The following is an 11,691-nucleotide window of genomic DNA, read 5'->3' as shown; positions in this document are numbered from 1 at the left end:
ATATATATATATATATATATATATATATATATATATATATATATATATATATATATATATATATATATATACTCATATTAAAAAGTAAACTGCCGATGTGTCTGAAACGAAAAGTTTTCAATGAATGTATTCTTCCTGTTTTGACATACGGGGCTGAGACATGGACACCAACAAAATCAGACATTCACAGTCTGCAGACTACACAAAGGAGCATGGAGAGATGTATGCTCGGAATAACCCGAAGAGATAGGAAAAGAAATATGTGGATCAGGAAGATGACAGGAGTGACGGATATTATTGCGAAAATAAAGGGACTGAAGTGGCAGTGGGCGGGACATATCGTAAGAAGAACTGATGGCAGATGGACAAAGGCAGTTCTCGACTGGATACCTAGAGACAGGAAACGCCCAGGAAAGCGTCGTAATACAAGATGGAGTGACGAAATGAAAAAGCACTGTAAAATAGCATGGAAAAGAACAGCAGAAGATAGATGGTTATAGAGAAGTACAGTCAAATATATATATATTAATATTTAAAAACTATTTTTCCTCAATGCATTATATCATTTTAAAATGTTCTAAACTGCACAAGAATTGCTAGGAATGATGGATTGCTGATACAACAGGTCCAGGGTCTGGAAGCGTCCACCTTATGTCCAGGGCCTGCACCGAACTTCCCTACACCGAATCTTCATATCCCCGCAAAAAATACCCTTTCTTGCAATTTGTCCTATTTTTAAAGGACGGTAAAGTCCCTGGACCTCAGAACCTTCATCTATATTTCTAGGTCAAATGGCTAAAGCTAGAAACATCAAAGACAAATGTTGATTATGATGAATGGGAATGAGAATGAAAATTAGAAATACGAAATCTATATATATAAAAGAGAACGCACAAAATCCTTTGTCCGCTCATCACGCTAATACGGCTGAACCGATTTCTTTCATTTTTGGGGGGTTGTTAGGATTTGGACCCTAGATGGTTTTTATCATATCACTTTAATTTTCAATTACCAGTGTCTTGAGATAATTGACCAATCAGGTGTCAATACGTACAAAAAATCCTTTGTCCGCTCATCACGCTAATACGGCTGAACCGATTTCTTTCATTTTTGGGGGGTTGTTAGGATGTGGACCCTAGATGGTTTTTATCATATCACTTTAATTTTCAATTACCAGTGTCTTGAGATAATTGACCATTCAGGTGTCCATACGTACAAATCCTTTGTTATTAGTTCATCATAGGTATAAAAATAAACGTATTTATATGCAACCCGCATGACCCTGTGACTCGGCGGGTTAACATAACTGACAGGCGCTATAAATCACTTGAAAGCGAAAAAGTAAAAATTATCTAAGTAACAAAGTTTATTGCGTTCGGGGATGACCGCAGCGAAGCGGGGCGGGTTGGGGTGACCGCAGCGAAGCGGGGCGGGTTAACATAAATGACAGGCGATATAATGTTAACATTAGTGCAATCTTCTATGGTTTTTATCATATCACTTGAAAGCGAAAAAGTAAAAATTATCTAAGTAACAAAGTTTATTGCGTTCCGGGGTGACCGCAGCGAAGCGGGGTGAACGCTGCTAGTTTGATATAAAAACCTTTCACCAAACGTGTGTTACGAAAATACTTTCTTTAAAAAGTTCATGAAGTCGCCATCTTGAATCCAATATGGTGGATGAGAATGTATTTCACAATCGCTGGGGATAGAAATACCAAATGAAATACACATATTGATTATCAAGATGTGATCACGAAATGATAAATAAAGTGTGAAAAAGTCGTTGTCTTGAAACCAAAATGGCCTCCTATAATAAAAATCGAAGGTACTAAATTTGGTAGAAATATTCATGAGAATGGGCAGGTAAAGGGAAGAATACCAAATGTAGAAAAGTTCCCATCGTGGATCAGTATGGCGCCCTGAATAAATAACGAAAGTATATGCACAACCCAATAAATGGATGAAGGCAGAAACACTGAATTTGGTATAAATGTGCATTATGATGACTACGTAAATGGGATAATATGAAACTTTGAAATGGTTTTCATTTTGGATTCAATATGGTCGCAATCACGAAATAGGAACTTTTCTCTGTATATGACTTTAATCGAAACAACTACTAATTGCCATCTGAATTTAACCAACAAAATGAAAATACAGAAAAAAAGCGAAGATGTCTGAAAAGCCCTAGAAAAAGTGGACGAAAACAAACTACGCTTACATTGTACGGAAACGGTGGCTACTTTAAAATTGTATGTACGGTTACCGTATTGAATTCAAGATGACAACATTTTCAAAGTTTCCAGTGATGTCATCCTAAAATTTTAGGTGGGATACGCTCTGACATTTATTACACACTCTATAGATGCGGTATATAGACTTCATAAATTTTAGGTAGCCATACAATGGTGTCTCAAAATTGAAGGTGAGTATACGCCGAATATCCTCGTATTCCCTCCATTGCATTCTTGGTATTATCCAATTTACCTAATGGATTTACCAATTTATCATAATGCACATTTATACCAAACTCTGTGTTTGTATAGCTTCAGCCATTTGGTTTGTGCATATACACTCCTTATTTTATTTAGGCTCCAAATAGGATCCACGATGGCATTTTTTTTTACAAAATTTGGCGTTGTTTCCTTGACTTGCTCATTCTCAAAAATATTTCTACCAAATTTGGTACATATAACTTCAGAACTTTGACTGTACATATAGCTTTGATTTTTATTTTAGGAGGCCATATTGGATTCAAGATGACGATTTTTTCGTACTTCATTGCGTGATCACATATTGATAATCAATATTTGTGTTACATTTGGTGTTTCTATCCCCAGTGACTGTGAAATATATTCTCGTCCGCCATATTGGATTCAAGATGGCAACTTCTTGAACATTTTTATTATTCTTTTAATGCACGTTTGATGAAAGGGTTTTATACCAAATTTCGTATTTTTAGGTTCAGTAGTTCGGGCTGTGCATATACTGTGCTTATATTTTAGGAATCATATTAGATTCAGGATGGAGACTTTTCCCAAATTTATTTTCTGCTTCTAACCTCCTCGTGATGGTCATTATTTATACCACATTTGGTGTCTCTAGCCTCAGCGTCTAGGCTCTGTATTTTTATGACAAATGCTTTCGGCCACCATATTGGATCCAAGACTTTGGGAGGTGATAGGAAAGGTCATTCTAAGCAAAAATGTTTATGTGAACATATAGGGTTTCGGAGATAGAGGTGGAGATACCTTTTTGCATCTTGCACTTGCCCATTCTTGTTTCAAACATTATAGCACACCCTGTAGTTGGTCTTACATTACATATTATAGCTTGTTTTAAAGCTAATGAAACAGGCTTTTAGGGGATCTGCAATTTGTCTCAACACTGCATACAATAGGGAAGTAACGGAGGTTTTTTTTTTTTTTTTTTTAATTCTCTTTTGCAACACAATTTTTCACTGCTCTTGAGTAGAAACTCTGTCAGTAGAGAAAAAGTTTCTGATTTGGGGAAAACTATACACAGGTGTCAAGTTGTTATCTTCTTTAGAAGCCATAAACACTTCTTACTAATCGGTTTATTTGTTAAATAATGACTTCCACTGGAAACAAACAATTTTGCTTGTTTAGTAATAATGATTATTATAATTTCTTCTCTTATTTTAATTGTTACTGTTATTATTGTCACAATTTTTATTGTAACTTCTGTTCCTACGTGGAAATGTAGAGCTTTCGTATGTTTGAGAATAGTATTGTATTTCCAGTTTTGTAGAAAAACGGCTTATTAACCAAGTAACGGTTATCCTTATATATAAAAATGATTGTATATATGTACGTATGTATGTATGTATGTATGTATGTATGTTCCACATCTCCTCCTAGACGGTTGAACCGATTTTGACCAAACCTGGCACAAATATTTCTTGCTACTAGGCAACCAACACTGTCGGGGTTAGCTACCCCATACTCACCCCGTTGCAGAGGGGGAGGGGGTGGAACACTACACAATGCTTTTTAAATGGCGATATAATTGCATAAATGGTTTTAATGAATTATCTTAAGAACGGTTCGACCGAAACTTGGCCCACATATAGCTTATAGTCCGGCGAATAATAATGTTGGAGTAGAACACCCCTAGCGCGTCCAGGGGCGGAGGTGGAGGGAGTGAAATATAAATAATAGTATAAATAAATGGTTTTAATGAAATATCTTAAGAACGACTACACCGATTTGAACGAAACTTGGCACACGTATAGCTTATAGTCTGGCGAATAATAATGTTGGAGTAGGACATCCCTAGCGCGTCCAGGGGCGGAGATGGAGGGGGTGAAATATATATAAATAATGGAATAAATGGCTTTAATAAAATATCTTAAGAACGACTACACCGATTTGAACGAAACTTGGTACACGCATAGCTTATAGTCTGGCAGAAAATAATATTGGAGTAGAACACCCCTCGCGCGTCCAGGGGCGGAGGTGGAGGGGTTGAAATATAAATAATGGCATAAATGTTGTTAATGAAATATCTTAAGAACGACTAAACCGATTTGAACGAAACTTGGCACACATATACCTTATAGTCTGGTGGATAATTATGTTGGAGTGGAATACCCCTAGCGAAGGTGGAGGGGCTAAAATGTAAAATTTGTCGAAAATGACCAATACATCCTGTACATAGGTCTTGTACATAGGTTTTGAGGTCACTTAGATCAATGTTAACATTCCAAACGCCGTAATAGTAGTAGTTGCTGTTGTTGTTGTTGTTGGAGTAGTAAGTAGTAGTAGTAGTAGGTAGTAGTAGTAGTAGTAATAGTAGGTGTAGTAGTAGTAGTAGTAGTAGTTGCAGGTAGGTGTAGTAGTAGTAGTAGTAGTAATAGTAGGTGTAGTAATAATACTAGTAGTATGTAGCTGTAGTAGTACTAGGTAGTTGTAGTGTTAGTAGCAGTAGGTAGTTTCAGTAGTAGTAGTGGTAGTATTAGTATTAGTAGTAGTAGGTAATAGTGGTAGCAGCAGTAGTAGTAGTAGGTAGTTGTAGTAGTAGTAGTGGTAGTAGTAGGTAGTTGTAGTAGTAGTAGTAGGTAATTGTAGTAGTAGGTAGTAGTAGTAGTAGTAGTAGGTAGGAGTAGTAGTAGTAGTAGTATAATGTAGTAGAAATAGGTAATAGTATTCCAAAATATTTTTAAGAAACCAGATCTCCCCGTACGAAGTCGGGCGTTAAGGCTAGTAACCTTTAAAAAATAGGAAAATACTTGGATAAACTGCATGTAACGTAAGACCAACTACAGGGTGGGCTATAATGTCGGCAAGTGCACCACGAAAAACGTTACCCCCACCCCTATCACCAAAACGAAGGGGAATAGACGCTATGTTTACATAAGCATTTTTGCTTAGCATGACCTTCCCGATCCCCCCTCCCCATCACATCCCAAAATCTTTGCATTTCCTCACCGGACACCGTGTATACATTGTAATATACTTACTGGAAATATCAGTATAATATTTTCAATAAGGGTGATGTTTTTATCAGAAGTGATATTCGAAAAATCTGCATAGAAATTTTCTAGAATTTCTAGCAGAGGATCTCTAATAGTGGATTATCACCTGTTCTCACTTTGTGTGGGGTAGGATACATTAACGAGACTGTTTATGTTGTTCCACTGCGAACTACCGTGGATGAAATGGGGAATCAGTATTTTGCATATCGATAATACTCGGGAAGAAGAAGAAAAAGACTAGATCCACAGATACTACTCTATAGCGTCTCACGGTGCCCCCCTACACTATGTTGCGTAAACCGAATTTGAAAATTGTTCTTCGTTCCAAAGATATTTTGATTTGTCAAATTAAATGTACATAAAAACCCTGTATATAAAAAGTGTATAATTTTTTTTTAACTTTATGAAAGTAATTTTTAATGCTGAAATTGTATTCAAGCCACATTCTATATGGTTATTACTTTTAACAAACATTAAGAAAACACAAATAGCTCAATACCCGCGAACTTGTACCTTTTCATACACACGCACAAATATATTCATTTTCATAAAATTTATATTTGAATTGAAATATTTTTGGTAAAAAGGAAGAAAGCAACTTTATGGAGCCTGCGGTGCTACTTTCCGGGGTATTTATCATCTCCCGAGCCTGGAAACGGAACGAAACTTTTCTGGTGGAAATTCACGCAATGCTGCTCTTTCAGCGCTAAACAAACTTATTTCTACGTGCTTTGAATGCACCAAATCGGCCCATTGGAATGTGTCCAGGCTTGTCGTTGGCCAACCTTGTCGTCAGCGATCCAAAATCAATCCCGACAAGCCTGGACACCTCAGGAATGTGTCCAGGCTTGTCGTTGGCCAACCTTGTCGTCAGCGACCCAAAATTAGATGTGTCCAGGTTTGTCGGGATCGACCACGACAAGCTTGGACACCCCAGGAATGTGTCCAGGCTTGTCGTCGTCCAACCTTGTCGTCAACGACCCAAAATGAGATGTGTCCAGGCTTTTCGGGATCGACCACGACAAGCTTGGACACCTCAGGAATTCGTTCGAGACTGGTGCAAGAGGATAAATTGAGAAGTGTCCAAGCTTGTCGTTGTCCAAGCTTGTCGTCGTCCAAGCTTGTCGTTGTCCAACCTTGTCGGGAGCGACCAAAATTAAGTGTCCAGGCTTGTCGTCGTCCAACCTTGACGGCGTCCCTTATTTTAACATGTATTGTTGGTTTTACAATTAAATAGTTTACGAGAATGTAGTAGATGAATAGTTAGCAAAAATGAGTAAAAATATGTTCTACTGTAACTGTAAAGTTTGCATTAAGAAAATAGATAAACGAACAATTTAGTTTTATTAGTTAGAAATTTTTTTTACTCAAATATGAATTTTCTTCTTCTGTTCAATGAGTTGGGTTGCATAATTTTTAATAAAACAAAAAAATAATTAAAAAATAAAATAAAATAAATAATTTCCCAATGATTTGAAATTAGAATATCATTAGTTGTTTATAGACTCGAAACTCTGCAGTTAGATGTACTTGCAATAAGTTTTTCAACATAGTTTACTCTGTTTTTAACAAGAAGTGTTGTCACGTGTACACCAACAAAGTTTTGGTCTGTATGGTGTGATATTTTCGCAGTTAATATTGAAACTGGAAGTTGTAGCAGATTTCTACCATTTCAAGTTTTAGTAAAAAGATTAGAGTGGAAATATATATATTCTTGGCACGCTTAATTAATTGCAGAAAACAGCTTCTCGTTATGTTACAGAGTCTACTCTGTTATGATTAATGTTAAAATCGGAAGTGGTTGATTTCTGCCACTTCTGATTTTAGTCGAGAGATTAAAATGGAGATAGAATATACAGGATCCATTATAAAGATAATGCGCATTTTCTGGGAAAAATATATTTATTGATCTGACCCGTACAAATGCTTAGAATTCTTTAAAATACTCTCCCTGCTTCAATACACTTGCGGAGACGTGTCTGTCACGCCTGGAAGGCACCCTGAAAGTCCTTGACGGGAATGTCTCTCAGGAACGTTGTAACTTGCTTTTGGATGTTTTCCACGGTCTCCCAATGATTTCCTTTCAACTTTCTCTTCAGTCGGGAAAAAAAGTCGCATGGAGCCAGGTCGGGACTGTAAGGAGTATGGGGGACCACCGGGGTGTTGCTCCAGGCCAGGAAGTTTGTAACGATGAAAGATGTGTGGCTGGGGACATTGTCATGGTCGGTCGCTATCCCATGTATCGGAAATGTGGACATGTGTAGGGTGTCAGCAATTTGCTGGATGCTCAATCGACGATCAGAACGCATAACTTCGCGTACTGTTGCGTTTACTCCATAGGATGGTAATCCAAGTAGAGCAAACATCAAATTAGATAGCCATTAATTGAATTTTTCTTCCGAGCGTTAACGAAGAAACAAGTTATCACAAAATGATACCTTCTTCCACCGCTAACCACACATAGAAGAAAATTCGATTAATAACTTTAAATTAGTAAACGAAACAAAATTTCAGCATCGTGAAATTGAAAATTAATTGAACACTTTAAAAATGCACTTGTATCAATATATTGCACCATGCACAACAAGGCAAAGAACATGAGGCATCACTTTTAGACGCAACTAAAGCAAATGATACACAGGAATATAGGCGTATTTCTTTATAGAATCATATTACTTACATGTCCTTTTACAACGAATAGGTTCTTTATAATAATAAAGATGTATTGTAATCTAACTTATCGTGGATGATATCGGATGCAAGTTTTCTATAGCTTTCAAATTAATCCATAGATGCAGCTTTTACTACATCTTGTTCGTAAAGTAAATTGAGTTTGTTCATCTTGTTCGTCCATCAGTGTCTGCGCGCCAATTGATGATTGTTTCCCGCGGATTCTCTCTTATTATCGCTGTTTGCGCGAGCCTTGCCTACCAGATGACGTAATCGCAGGTAGAGCTGTGATTGGCTGCCGTTGGTTGCCAAGTCCGTCAGTCTTTTCGTCTGCTGTATGTTGCTATCCGTGCGATAATGCATAGCGCTGTTGTAAATATAACAGTCTCTTTAAAATGAAAGTGAATTAAATCGTCTGAACTGAATACACCAAAAATAATGCACAAATGAGTTTATCATAGTACACGATCCACATTTTCGTCGGTTCTGGCCGTTGTTGAATGCCCAGAACGAGGTTCGTCGGTTACCTCCTTCCGGCCCTCCTTGAATGCCTTGTGCCACCTCCCGGACTGTGACCTTGAAATGCACACGTCCTTGAAGGCCTCTTGAAGCATCTGAAATATTTCGGTTGCATTCGTTTCAAGCTTCACGCAAAACCTGGTGGCGTATCACTGTTCAAGCGAAATCTCCATGGCGCCGTGTTACAAAGTCGAAAACAACACACACGGAGGCACGTCTTTCTGCTCACACTGCTCGGAGAAAACTGGCGATCGACTGCATTGGAAGGACCGACCCTCCACCACATTGCCTGACCGGTTTTACCGCGCTGCCATGAATAGTCGTGTCACAATAAAATCACGCGCATTACTTTCATAATGACCCCTGTATTCTTAGGGCTCTTAATTGATTACAGAAAATCGTTTCTTGCTTTTTATTACGATACTTATTCTATGATAATCAACATTAAAGTCGGATGTGGTTTACTCAAGCCATTTCTGGTTTGAACAGAAGGTGTAGAGAGATGATAATACAGGTCTGCAAAATTAAACTTTTTTTACTGATGCCCTGGATATGTTTGCTGATTCTTATTGATTTCGACGTGCTGAAACCGAAAATGGCCTCCATTGCCCTGCATCACGTCAGGTTTTTCGGCAAATTAATAATTCCCTTAAAAATCCGTCAATTTTTCGTGTTTTGTGTAAATTTTTACTTAGAGACGTATTACCCAGCCCCTGATTATCGTAGAGGAATTCCTTTTTTTAATTGTCCGAAACCACACGTTTAGAAAATGTACTAATACTTTTAGTTAAATGCACCGGTGGAATATTATGAACTGAAAACTGGGAGAAAGTGTCCTTTCTTAAAAAATATAATAAACTTTTTGTGGGTTAGCAACCCTGCGTGGTAAAAATATAACTTATTTCCGAAAAATAACTTTTAAATACTGGCAACATAATCTGCAAGTTTGGTCAGGATCGGATGAAACTGAAGTGGGGAAAAATATTATATTTTGTACCTATTTCCTCCTAAAGTATTTCCCAGTTCATCCTAATTAATTTAGAAATTTCTTATGCCCTATTCAATTGCAGCAGAGAAATAAATTGTATATCAACTTATTCCTCTAACACCATCACTCCATACAATATTACGATCTCCTGGTGCCCAATATCAGAAGGGAAATTACGGACCGAGAATGTACGAAAAAATCCCTTTCTTGAAAAGCAAACATTTGTTTATTTTTAGTTGGCAACCCTGCGTTATACTTGCATGTGAACAAAATATCACCAAATCATTCTACGCATCATGAAATATTATACCCAAAATCATTCCAAAACCTATCGTAGATCCAGGGAAAAGACTATATTAATAACTACAAAACATTTATGAAATTGGAATAAAGCGTACCTGTCATTGATGTTTATGGAAGCGCTTCTTTTGGCCTTGTAGACTTCTCCTGGTGTATTTCTGTTTCTAGGATGATACTGAAATGTCCTTGAGGATCATCCAACAAAAGTCCACTATCATGTTAACACTCCATTTGCCTTGATATCTTCTTTCCATTACCCTTAAGTCCTGATGGAACCGCTCCCCTTGTTCTGCGCTTACCAAGTTTTCGGGGAAATAGTCAACATGAGAATGCAAGAAAGAATCTTTAAGCTCATGGAACAACCAAGAGCTTTGAACGCTGCCAACATATTTTGGACAATTTCCTGTAATTTGGCACTTTCACAATGCCCAAGAACTTTTCCACTTCTACGAAAGCAATCCAAACTTGTTTTTCCGTGTCATTCATACCTTCAAGGAAACGAGAGTTGGCGACGAGTTTCCTTGTATCAGGTCCAACCAAAATGTCTTCCTTCAGTTTTCCATCTGATAAACCTGGAAACTTGGATCACAGATACTTGAAACATTCACTATCTTTAAGGAGAACTTCGATGAATTGTTTTACAAGACCTAACTTGATGTAGAGCGGTTGTAGCAGAACTTTACTAGCAAGAATTAGGCCCTCCCTCACAACATTTGCCACCATGTTTGAGAGCATTTCTTTGTGGCCACTGTTTGTCGATACAACGATTTTCTCTGTAACGGCTGTCCCTTAAGCAAAGGAAACATGGAAATTTAGTATAACCCGCTTGTTATCCAAATAACATAGAGAGAACTTAAAAGTGACCACATACCAACCACCCATGTTCTTCATACTTGATTTTCTTCAGTACTAATTTCAGACTCTCATAACGTTTCTTTCACATGAGTGGAGTGGTCAATTGTAAGAGATGCATATGTATTGCCATTATGCAGGAGGACAGCTTTTAGAATGTTTTTAGATGAATTGATGAACAACCTCCTATCAGATGCATTGTATTGTATTTGATACTGTCCCATCAAACCACAAATATAATTACAATATACAATATACAATCTTCAGTAAAATATGGAACAGTTTTTCACGAGACCGGTACCAAGAAAACGTTGTACCCGGCGCAAGTAGGTTTCCTTGATTTCAATCGAGATCTAATAACTCAGTAGAATCCTTAGGCAGTGCAAGCATTTTTTTCAATTTTTTTTATTTTTATTTTATTTTAGCATTGACAACACTGTTATGGTTCTCTACTTTTCCTAAGCGTATGGGACGGCGGGACATGAGTGATATTTCGTTGGAATCTGTGTTCCATAAGCTTCCCAAACAAGTATCATTCATGTCCATATGACAATTTGGCATCGCCAGGACTGCCAAACGGAGGAAAATGGTGGTGGTGGGAAATACAAGGTGACCATAGTAAAGTCAGGGTTCCGAATTTTTTTCCCCTTGCCATTGGATCTACGATCCTAATTTTTTATGTGCGTGGACCCAATGTCAGGTCTGCATGTGATATATATATATATATATATATATATATATATATATATATATTTGCGTGCGTACGTTAACGATCAGGGTTGCCAGAGCCCCGAAAGTAAAGGCAATAAGGAAAACAATTTTCTTTAGCATTTTCTTCTAAATGTATTGAACGTAGAAGCATG

Source organism: Thermobia domestica, chromosome 5, assembly GCF_964235325.1.
Source record: "Thermobia domestica chromosome 5, izTheDome1.hap1.1, whole genome shotgun sequence".
NCBI lineage: Eukaryota > Metazoa > Arthropoda > Insecta > Zygentoma > Lepismatidae > Thermobia > Thermobia domestica.
This window is presented reverse-complemented; position numbering follows the sequence as displayed.